This window comes from Homarus americanus, unplaced genomic scaffold (assembly GCF_018991925.1).
Source record: "Homarus americanus isolate GMGI-L3 unplaced genomic scaffold, GMGI_Hamer_2.0 scaffold5589, whole genome shotgun sequence".
NCBI classification, from domain to species: domain Eukaryota; kingdom Metazoa; phylum Arthropoda; class Malacostraca; order Decapoda; family Nephropidae; genus Homarus; species Homarus americanus.
In genome coordinates, this window is record NW_024736650.1 from 1139021 (window position 1) to 1151368 (window position 12348).

Sequence of the window (12348 nt, forward strand, 5' to 3'; positions counted from 1 at the left end):
AACACCCCTACCACCGGACGCTCCCCAGCCCAGGTTCTATATGGACATCATCTCAGGTCTTTGCTGTATAATATGGACACGAAGTAGTACCTTAAGCTGTGTATTCTTATATTACTCTATTAATTATATATAGTAAAGTATTACAGAACATGTATTAATCCTATGTAATATTTCCATTTATTATGCACCATGTTATGTATGTGAATTATCATATTTACATTTTATGTATTCAACTTGTGAATGCTGTACATGCCAGCGCGGAGTGATACAGAGAGTTGAGATCGCTAGTCCTTATGGTGTGGAAGCCCACTGTCTATTTGTTTCCTCTGTATATCTCCCGTACGAGAATAAGAACCTAAGTGTTTGCGTATACCCTCCGTAGTGTAGAACATTTTGGGGTATCAAAGACAAACATAGAAAACCCAAAGGTGTTTTACCACTATGCAAAGTCAAAATTAAAAATGCGAGTAGGAGTGTTGGACCTGAGGCTTTAAGGTGGTAGTTATGCAGATTCTGACCAGGACAAAGCGGAGGCATTGAACAGTTTCTTTTCTTCGGCGTTCACAAGAGAGGATGCAAACAATCTTCCTGCGTTTGAGGACAGATGGTTCGACACAGCACTGACCCACACTGTGTTCTCAGAAGAGGTTATAAAAAATAAATTGTCAAAGCTAAAGGTTCATTAGAGTACCAGCCCTGACATGGTGTATCCCAGAGTGCGAAGAGGTTTCTGTAACGTGCTTGCTGGGCCCCTGAAGATCCTGTTCTGTAAATACCTGGATGAGCAAAAGGTCCCCAGTGATTGGAAAATGGCTTACGGTGAGTCTTATTTTCAAGAAGAGCAATCGTCACTCCATGAATAATTGTAGATCAATGAGCCTGACCAGCTTTATAAGAGATGTGATGATGGAACATATACAGCTCCTCCCTGACTTACGACGTACTCGACTTATGACCACCTGCACTTACGACCTGCCTCAGTCGTACCAAAATTTTGTCAAATTATGTATTTTCGAGTCCCAATGTGAGTACACAGACAAAATTTTCGTTTGTAATTCACTTTAAAATGGCTGGCAAGCTTAAAAGTGAGAGTTTTGTGGTGCTGAGAAGAAAAAGAGACCCATTTTAGAATTTCTATGTATAATTTTTGCATTTTCGACTTACGACCTAGTTGTAGGGACGGAATCCTTTCGTAAGTCGAGGAGAGACTGTACCATGGGAAAAACAAAAATTTTTGGTCGAACAGTAGTTGGGGCTGAAACAGCAAATTGACCAGGTTGGGATGGGTTAGGTTAGATTAGATTAGCTGCCTATTAGCTTCCATTTTTGCTTTCCCCCATCCAAAAACCCGTATTTTCCATGGATCCCCTAAGATTGTTGGAGAAGATTTGGGGGGGTGATAACTTAGTAACCACTCATTTTTTGGGAGGATGCGAGATGTGTGTGTTGGGGGAGCGTTACTCGGGAATCAGCGTCTCAGCTGTCTTTGTTACTGCAAACGCCTTAGTTAAGGACGTTCAGGTTACGGGCAAGTCGAAGGGAATGATTGAAACCCGTCTTTTGACGCATTCAATATTTATTGATGTGATCAAAACCTGCAGAGGAGAAAGTGTTCATAATATTACAAGGTGATCCATCTGATACATAATTAGTTAGTCTCACACAATTTTATCTTAATTACAATTTATTAAACATACTGACATAACACAAAGTTCATAACTCTATTAATCTTAGCTTCTCTTCATTCTGCATTGTCTTATTACTCCAGGGTAGACAGAAACGAGTAGGCGTAATTAGTCAACAATATTTCAGTACCGAGGGGTATGTCATCACTTAGGCTGTACTTTAGGGGGCAGGGAAAAAACACTTTTATTTGAGTTGCAGGCTGCACTTTTCAGGCATTGTTTGTATGGCTGTAACAAACACCTGTGCAAAATTTCATGCATACTTACCCTGCCGCGTCGCGAATGACTTTTTGTCAACTTTTAGTGTATACCAAAAATTAGGTGTCATTTAATGTTTTCCAGGATAATGATAAATTTTACATGGGTGACATCGATTTAATTCACATGTTATTTTACAGGTACACCGTATAGAAAATCATTACAAGTTCATATTGAAATTCTTTTTTGTGCGTAACCTTGGCATCATTTTCCTAGACAATAATCTTTGCCTAATATATCCATCTCTCGATTCGTATCCCGTCACTTCAGTGCAAGCTTCAGTCATCACTTTTATGCCTCTCTCGACCGCTTGAGTGCTGTTTGGCCACTTGGGCACCACTAATGGTGTCTCAAGAATGTCATTAACCTGTAGATTTGACAGAGAAGCAATGTAAGGAGGCTCAGTCTTGAGTTCATTCCTCCAGTTAATCATGGAATGATAGTTTTTTGCTTGTCACTTTAGTTTCGGAGTCACCACCTTTCTCATGTTGACTACAGGAGGCACATCCTCATTCCCATCTCCATCTTTACCCTCCTCATCAGTATAGTTTAACAAATTCTCGTCAACAGCAGCATCAGATTCTTCCTCCTCCTCTTCAGATCTGCCAGTGTATTCTTCCTTTTGCTGATTCTCCTCTCTAATTTTTCTTATCATTGAGACAGCTTTTTCTCTAACAGTCATGTCCTCATCTGCACACATACCAAGAAGAAGTTGATCTGTGTGGGCGAAGTATGCATTTCTCTGGACAGCCTTCTTCACTATCGTCTCCTCACTATTCAGGTGTTTCATATATAGCAGGGACTGGAATACGTTCCTTGAGCCGTGTGTTACGTAAGGGTGTATCTTGATGTAAAACCACATTGGAGCACTGAACTTTATTATTGTAATGACAATTCTTTTCAACTCATGGCTGGGTCTTGATGTTGCTACATACAGCCTGAGGATTCTACTCCATAAGGTGTTCCACCTTGACACACAGGGAGGACCTGGCTCAATAGCAGCCAAGTCATCTTCAACAACACCTGTGATAACTCCTTTACAAATCCTATACAGGTATTTCTGATCCCAGGACAGATCTTTCTCCACTTCATCATTAAACACAGGGAAATCAGGGAAACTGACTGGCTGGAAGGCGACAACTGGAAGCTCAGACAAAGACTCCTTGATCTGCTTTCCAATGGGACCACGCCAATGCTCAGGACCACTTGGTTTACCATCATAGTGATAAAAAACTGCGCGGAAAGGCAGCTCATTTCCGTGAAGCTGACATATGAAATAATGGAGCGGGTGACCAAGTAACATTTCAAGATGATGAATGACTCCATTTTCTGATCCTACATTTACATTGGTTCCATCACAACCAACACACACAATGGGCTGCTGGGTTAGATTTTTCTCCACCAGAAACTCGTGAATAGTTTTGGCAATCTGCTTTCCGTGTCCAGTCTTGGGAGTCACATGTGTGAGATATTCATTGCCAGGCTCAACCATGATGACATAATGATCTTTCACCATCATCCTCGAACTCCATTTCTCGGTCTTCTCATTCTTTATCATCACACGAGTGGCGGTCTTCTTACCATCAAAATAAAGTGACGTCAAATTATCTAAACTAGCCATCTCAATTTCTTGCCTCTTAAATCGGTATTTTTGTCTCGCATCCCGCAGCTTATGTGGTCCAATAACCTGACTCTTGTCATCCTTTGTGATAATGCCATAGTCAGTTAAGGTGGCAGTAGCAATGGCAGCTCCAGCATAATCACTAATCAAGTATCGGTCACTAGCGGCAACTTACCCAGGTCTCCCCTACATTACAGTACAGTAACACAACATTGAGAAATGAAATGAGAAAAGGCTGATAATCAATATAGACATAGCACCATACTCATCTGCAACAAGACAACTTAAATGAAATAAGAGATGAAAAAAAAGTTGATAAACACTGAACAGAACATTGCACCGCCACAGCGGCTGTTTGGCTAGTACTGTAGGTAAATTTAAAAATTTCAGTAGAAAATGCGGCAGACTAAACCTCGACATAACAGCTTCAAATTTGGCATGGAGTCTTAGATATGTATAAGGAACAATGCCTGAAGAGTGCAGCTTTGAGCAAAATTTCACTGCCCCCTACTGTACTTACAAGTGCGGGTCAATGCAGATCAGTATGATGTTCCAAGAGAAAACAGTACAGTAAAAGTCCAAAAATCCGGATGCCAGAAATCCGGACTTTTCGAAAACTCAAACTTTTTTTTTTTTTTTTTAGCTAGCATTTGTGCGTATGTGCGCATGCGTGAGTGCCACAGCTGCACAGCGACAACAAGTTACCACGCAGTCGCCACTTTAAAACGAGCAATCAAACTGTGACAACGTACTGTATGTAATTTTGAGTCCTACTCTTTCCATTCACAGAGTACTGTACAAGCCCATAATAATGGCTCCTAAAGTAGATAAACTTCGTTGTGTGAAGAGAAAGAAGAACACGTTGAAATTGAGTGACAAACTTGAAATAATTAAGAAACTAGAACGTGGTGTGAGCAATACTGTTCTAATGGAAACATACGACATTGGAAAGTCTACAATTTATGATATAAAAAAAGCAAAGAATAAAATTCTAGAATTCACAGCTTTTTCTTTAAAACTGCTCGTTTTGATAAATGAAGCATGCTATATTTGTTAATGAATAAACTATCAAAATGTACCTGTTCATCTCTTCTTTATTCCTCCTTAAATTTGAATTTTAAAAGTACTGCATGAGAATCCGAAAATCCAGACCGACCCAATCCCCAAGCAGTCCGGATTTTTGGACTTCTACTGTATTGCGTAAATCGTCCCAGCACAAATTCTCGGACAGGAGAAGGCTGGTTTTCACAGCATCACTAGAGAGGGCGATCTATCTCATGGAGGGGCGGGCAGCCACCGCCACCAGTCTAAGACAGTCCACTCAGCAGAACCAGGACTTGTCTGTAAACACTTCTACATATGGCGAGGTCACAGGTCGAAAGATTTAATGGCATCACACGCCAGCACTGTAGCTGAAGCCAGCGGCGATAACAGTTACTATGGTGAAACGGAGTGTGCAAATGGCAGCTGTGTTAAACTTTCATTTGGCATTTATGTACTGGTTTGACGCACAGTATTTTTTGTTGTAACTTAATGTATTTATATTATTTGCACAGTATTTATTTCCCGCATTTCCTGGTACTGTATACAGTGGTCCCTCGGTTAACGAACACAATTCGTTCCACAGAGTCGTTCGTAAACAGAATCTATTATTTCAATGTGATAGTGGGTAATTGGTTCCAACTCACAGAAAAAGAATGCATACAAAGTATTGTATACCAGTACAGGTTGTACAGTCTCGTTCAAGATTCTTCGAACACTGCTGGAGACAGCTGGCAACTCAAGGCCGTTTGTTTACTATACTATGTAGTAAAAATTATGAATGAAGGTAAAAGTGATTGGTGATTGGTTACTTAGTTCCCAGTTGCTTTATTAATGGTTGGGCTTTGTTGTTTTGTATTATATTAGCCCTTTCTGCTGGTATATACTGTTAATTTGTTTTTAAAATGGATAGAGTAATGGGCCAACCTATATGAATTTATATTTAGTCAATTAAACATCAGTAAAAATCGGTAAGTATGTTAAAGAACATCATTCATCGGGCACAGCTGTGTGCAGGCTGTTTATGAGGTTGCCTGTTTATCATTAATTTATACTAATATTATCTTCAAACGTTTAATCCCTTTCGGGTAATTAATCCAGTCGTATGTAACCGATGCTAAACAGACTTCTTTCTAAAGACGCTGATTTCATTCAACACAAACTGCTGTTTTAATTCATCGGTTCACTGCTACCTGTAGTGTGTGTGCCTTAGCCTGTGCGTGTCAATGCTTGTCTGTAAAAACCGTTGTATAAATGAAACAGTATTATGAAGTTTATTTAATTAAATTATTTATTTTACATTCCCTGTGACACATTGAAGTAGAAATCTGTATATAATGTTATATTTGTTCTTCTATTTATTTATGTTTTAATTATATGGCATGAAATGGATACTACACAGTTTATACGAAATGAAAGACTTTCAAATGCCATCCTGCGGTGAACCAGTTTAAAAACAATTTTTTTTTGTGGGCAAACAATCAATAATCAAAAGAAATGTAATTTGAAATATATAATAAGCTAAGTCTACTCAGATGACAATCATAATGACAGTTGAAAGGTCTACAGCGATACAATGCATATGCTACCGCATTAGCTATACCTTCAGTACGAGATTTCACTTATTAGTGTAATATTCTTTTATAATTAATAAAAACGGCAAGGGACCCCGTTGAAATCGACTTTCTTCACGAATGAGTTCATATGCTTCCATGCAAGTGTGCGTGAGTGTTGGAGCATTATTGTAAGTTATGAAATAATTGTGAGGTAACGTTGTAACATAGTTTGGTATTTTGGCAAGGATTTTTTCCCATTTCTTATAAATAAATGGAGATAAAAATATCTACAAATACAATTATTACAGTAAACGTTTTCCAAGAATACATAAATATATTGTGAACGGCATGACATGAACTTATTAAATATGAGATTATGAGATTGAAATATGTTACTGTATATCAATTTCCTCGTCACAAGTGACTTTATGAGCCGGATCGGACAGTTGTGATCGGACCATTACATACAGTATAGCATGAATTGTGCCGTTATACAGTTATTTCTTTGTCTTCGTCTCCCTTTCTGATTTATTCCGTGGTAGATATGTTAAATATTTCACATGTAATACAGTTATCATATATGATACTGTGCTCTTTCATAATAATTATAAGTGTAATGTTATGATTTGTTTGGCTTAAATCATCCTGAATACATACTACATAAGTGAGGATAATAGAAGAGGATTGTTTTCTCTATATTTATGATAGAATTTTATATATATTCATGAAAATTATATTTATTTCAGTTAACATGGAAAAAAATTAATATCGATGTGCATTCAATATGTGACGTTGATTACATAGGGAAATTATTTCTGACACATTAGTATTTAGTCCAGTCACTCTCATTCTCGATTACTGGTCTCATAATATCTGTTGACAAGACGAGGGTCCTCAATCCTCGTCCTGCTCACCCTCTGCCTCTTGACTTTAACATTAACAGCATGCCCTTGGAACTATGTAGCTCTTATAAATATCTTGGAATTTGTGTGAATGATGCAAACTTTGTCGGCAACCTTCATACCAAACTAATGCAGTGCATTAAACCCTTCAGAGCCTTTGTTGGCAAGGACTATGGAATTAACATCACCTATGCTCGTACTTTCTATCTTCACTTCATTCGTTCTGTAGTTGACTATCATGCTCTCCATCTTGTGACTATTCCGCCTAAACAACTCAACAGCCTTGAGTTAGTGCAAAATGAAGCCATGCGCATCATTTTGGGATGCCCAAAATCAACCAGAATTGTAAACATGAGGAAAGAGCTCGGACTGCCCTCCCTATCTGAGAGGATAGCTCTACTTAATACCATGTTTTGTGTCAAAGTTTTGAAGAACAATGGTCCCCAAATTAGAGCTCAAACTGAGTTGATGTTCTATCTAAGTAATCCCGACTATCTCGCTAACCTTCCACAAAAGACTCTTTGGGGCGTGGCTTCATAAAAGTGTTGCAGATCTCTTGAAACTGTATGTCCCAATCACCCTAGACGAGCCAATTAATGCCATTCCTCCTTGGCTGGATATATCACTTCCTATTAATTACACTCCGGTTGGTAGTAAGCAAATGTTAATCACCGATGTGATGAGATGTGCCACACTAGAAACTATTAACAGACACACAAAGAATATTAAATCAAGTGAATGTTATGCAGATAAGCACAGGTAGAACAGGCTGTGCAATTGTAATATATAAAGAAAAAGAGATGATAGTGTCAAACAAGCAAAGGCTGAACTGCTGGGCCAGCACAACACAAACTGAACTAACTGGAATATATTTAGCTATAGACTACCTTAATGAAAATGGAGGTGGGGTGATATTCTGTGACTCAAAGTGCTTTGAAATCAATGAACAAGCCTTCAGGTTCTATGTCTAAAGTTATATGTGATATTAAAAGAAATGTGATAACTGACAATGAGAACAACTCTCGTATCGAATTTGTGTGGATTCTGTCCCATGTTGGAATTAGGTATCATGACCGTGCTGATAGACTGGCCAATGAGGCATGTAATAAAGAAAATATTGACCGTGATCTTGGCCTGTCCAATGCTGCACTTAAAAACATTCAAGTCAGAATCATGAACTCTGATCTAGAAGAAGTGAGAAATGCAGAGAGACCTGGCAGTTGTAGCATTAGTAAATATGACAAATTTTGTGACGAGAGGTACCGGTATGGCCAACATAAGGACAGAACCAGACAATGTGATGTAGTTGTGGCCAGAATTTGGCTAGGATACAGACACATCTGGCAAGTTAGTAACACTGTATCCATACAGCGGGAGGTGAGGTGATACGGTTTGACAGTTGGCGCCAAGAGGTCTAGTGAAGTATTTATTTGTTTACAGTGGGGTATGCTATAACGAATCTAATTGGCTCTAGAACCTTGTTCGTAATAGCATTCGTTCGTTATAGGATTAATCCGTTCCAGGCCCCCAAATACAACCACTTAACACTGAAAAATTTCTGTGGAAATTGTAAAAAATACGGTACTTTATCTTACCTTAGGGTTGTTCAGCATGCAGGACAGGAGGCAGAGGAGGAGGGGGGAGGAGAGAATTATGGAGAAGATGTGAAAGGAGAGGAGTCATCCTTCCTAGCCCTCTTTGGTGACTTTCTTACAGGCACTTTGTCTGTTTATTTATAATTTTTTCTTAGTTTCAAGGGTTATTAGCTTTTTTGACGATTCATTGTTACAATTGTACACTTGTATAACAAAATAGTTATAAAAATAACACGAATTTCCACATCAAAAGACAAAATTTCAACAAGTTCAGTGGTGCACTGACTACACAATGAACCAATATGGCGCCTGATGCTCTTGCTGTGAGCCGCGGTACAACAATATTCATGCGCCAGACGAAATAGTCCCGTATTCATCCGCGTTTGTTGTAGGAGTTGTGTTCGTTATAGCATTCCCAATTTTATAGGTAAAACCGTTCGTTATAGGAATATTCATAATAGAATCCGTTCGTTATAGCATACCCCACTGTATTTATGTCCTTGAGAGTGAGTTTTTGTTTTTTGCTTATACAATTTCATAGAAGTGACCGGGGAGAATATAATTTACATTGCTGGAATTCTTATACTATAGTGATTAATTTTAACATAAACAAGCTATAATTTGCACTAGACATAACAATTTTAATAACGTTAGTACATGTACACTACAGGTTTGCTTTAGGTCATTTATTTCTTTTACTTTTCTTTTAGTATGGTGTGTGTATGTAAATGAATGAAAATAAATGAAGAAATTTATGTAAATCTACCCAAAAAATACAGTTGAAAAACTTTACATTATTAAATGTACTAAAATTTTTATCTCTAATGCAAAATATATGACGTTTATATTCAAATTATTCACTGTCTTGCAAGGATTCCAGCAATGCAAATTATATTCTCCTAACTTTAGTCTGTGATATTATATAAGATAAAACGTAAAGCCTAATGAAAACCACCAAACCTTTGCTGGAGGGGGTGTGACAGTGACATGTTTGACAGTTAGGTGCCGAAGGTCTAGTGAAGTATTTATTTGTTTCTTATTTCCTTTAGATTGAGTTTTTGTTTTTTATTACAGTGGTCCCTCGGTTAACTAGCGCCTCTGTTAACGAGATTTCGGTTAACGAGCTGCCTCCCATAAGCTTCTTAAATTCGGTTAACGAGCAATCCCTCGATTAACGAGTTTTTTACGAGCCGACTTCAACATGTTTTCGCTTGCATTTGGCGGTCCACCAGCTGTAGTATTAGTCCGCCAATACAGTAGTAATCGGTTTTAGGGCTTAAGTTCCTTACTATTTTAGTAAATATCAAGAAGTTTATACTATTCAATAATTTTAAAAGTTTAATATTAACTTTTTTAGTCATTTTAACAATTATTGATCATAATTGAAGGTAAAGAAACTAGTTTCTGGCGTGCCATCCAGCCTGTTAACACACCAGACAGGCGTTAGTCTCTCTCGGTTTTCAGTGGAGGTAACATCTTGCTTGAGACTCTCTTCAACTAAACGCTTTTTTTCTGTGTTTCCAAGCAAATTATTGGTCATTTTGAAATATATTTTACATATTGACAGTATATAATGCAGTGCAGTGTTGATTTAAAGAAAATACAGTATTACCCCGCCTAACGCGGTTTCACTTAACGCGTTTTATCATATACGCGGTGCCTCGCCAGAGCTGAACTTTCACTTAACACGGATTTTTTCCACATATACGCGGTGAGTGTCCGGCTCGAGACGCTATTTTTAGATTTGCCCCACCCTGCCTGACTGCCTGTTTTAGCTCATAAAATTCATACAAATTACCCGGCCAGAATATAATTTACATTGCTGGAATTCTTATAATTTGGTGATCATTTTGAATATAAACATCATATTTTTGCATTAGACATACAAATTTTAGATAAAAATTTTTCTCAAATTAACTATGTTATCTTTTGTGCAAAATATATGACATTTATATTCAAAATATTCCTGGTCTTACAAGGAATCCAGCAATGTCAATTATATTATCCTAACTTTAGTTTGAGGTATTATTTATTAAAATTTAGTGGTTATCCCACACATCTCCTTGGGACGGTTGGTGGGGGGTGGGGGGGAGGGAGGGACCGACCGACCATCTGTTACCCAGTGAAGAATTATTGTTTTTTTTTTTATTAACTGAAGATATTTGTTTTAGCTCATAAAATTCATAAAAATTACCCGGTCTGAATATAATTTACATTGCTGGAATTCTTATAATTTGATGATCATTTTGAATATAAACATCATATTTTTGCATTAGACATACAAATTTTAGATAAAATTTTTTCTCAAATTAACTATGTTATCTTTTGTGCAAAATATATGACATTTATATTCAAAATATTCCTGGTCTTACAAGGAATCCAGCAATGTCAATTATATTATCCTAACTTTAATCTGAGGTATTATTTAATACTAAATGTTAAAAACCCTGGAAGGGAGGATTGGTGGGGGGTGGGGGGAGGGTTGGGACTGACCATGCGGTTGGAAGAGGGGGGGAGGCAAGGTGGGGTACTTTGATTGACAGATAGTGTTGTGAAGATTATTTTTTTTTTTATTAACTGAAGATATTTGTTTTAGCTCATAAAATTCATACAAATTACCCGGTCAGAATATAATTTACATTGCTGGAATTCTTATAATTTGGTGATCATTTTGAATATAAACATCATATATTTTGCATTAAACATACAAATTTTAGATAAAATTTTTTCTCTAGGTAACTGTTATCTTTTGTGCAAAATATATGACATTTATATTCAAAATATTCCTGGTCTTACAAGGAATCCAGCAATGTCAATTGTATTATCCTAACTTTAGTTTGAGGTATTATTTATTAAAATTTAGTGGTTTTCCCCCAAAAATTTCTCTGAGAGGGAAGAGCCGGCAGTGTAGTGTGAGAGGGGGAGGGAGTTGAGTCCATTATTTGAATGGACATTAACTTGGCGACTGTATTTCTCTATTTCTCTTAAGTATTAATTGTGTGCATGTACCATCATAAAATTAAGATGTTATTTTTACTACAACATAGGTATGTGCCTTCAAAAAGTGGAGTTTGGGGGTCGGGCCGGTTTCTATTGGAATTAATCCCATATGTTCTGTTGTTCACTTAACGCGGGACCCTCTGGGTTCTATTGACCGCGTTAAGTGGGGTACAACTGTAATCTTGAAATACACCAAGAGAACTAAAATTTTATGGGTGAAATGGCACCATGGGGTGACTTCTCTTCCACCCCAATGCCTTCCCTTCTCCTCCACCCCCATTCTAATTCCCATCATCATCATCATCATCATCATCATCATCATCATCCAGGAGCCTTCTACATACACACCTCAAAGTAAGTGAACTTTTCTACCTTTTTTGTTGAATTTAGGCAATTTTCGGTGAGCTGGAACCAATTACCCAAAAACCCATTGAAACAATGGTTTCGGTTAACGAGTTTTTCGGTTAACGAGCAACCTGCTGGAACGGATTGTGCTCATTAACTGAGGGACCACTGTATAAAATTTCATAAAGTGACCGGGGAGAATATAATTTACATTGCTGGAATTCTTATACGATAGTGATTAATTTGAATGTAAACATGCAATAGTTTGCACTAGACGAAAATTTTAGTACAGGTATTCATTTTGTACATTATTTTGATTACATGTACAGTACAGCTTTGCCCTTA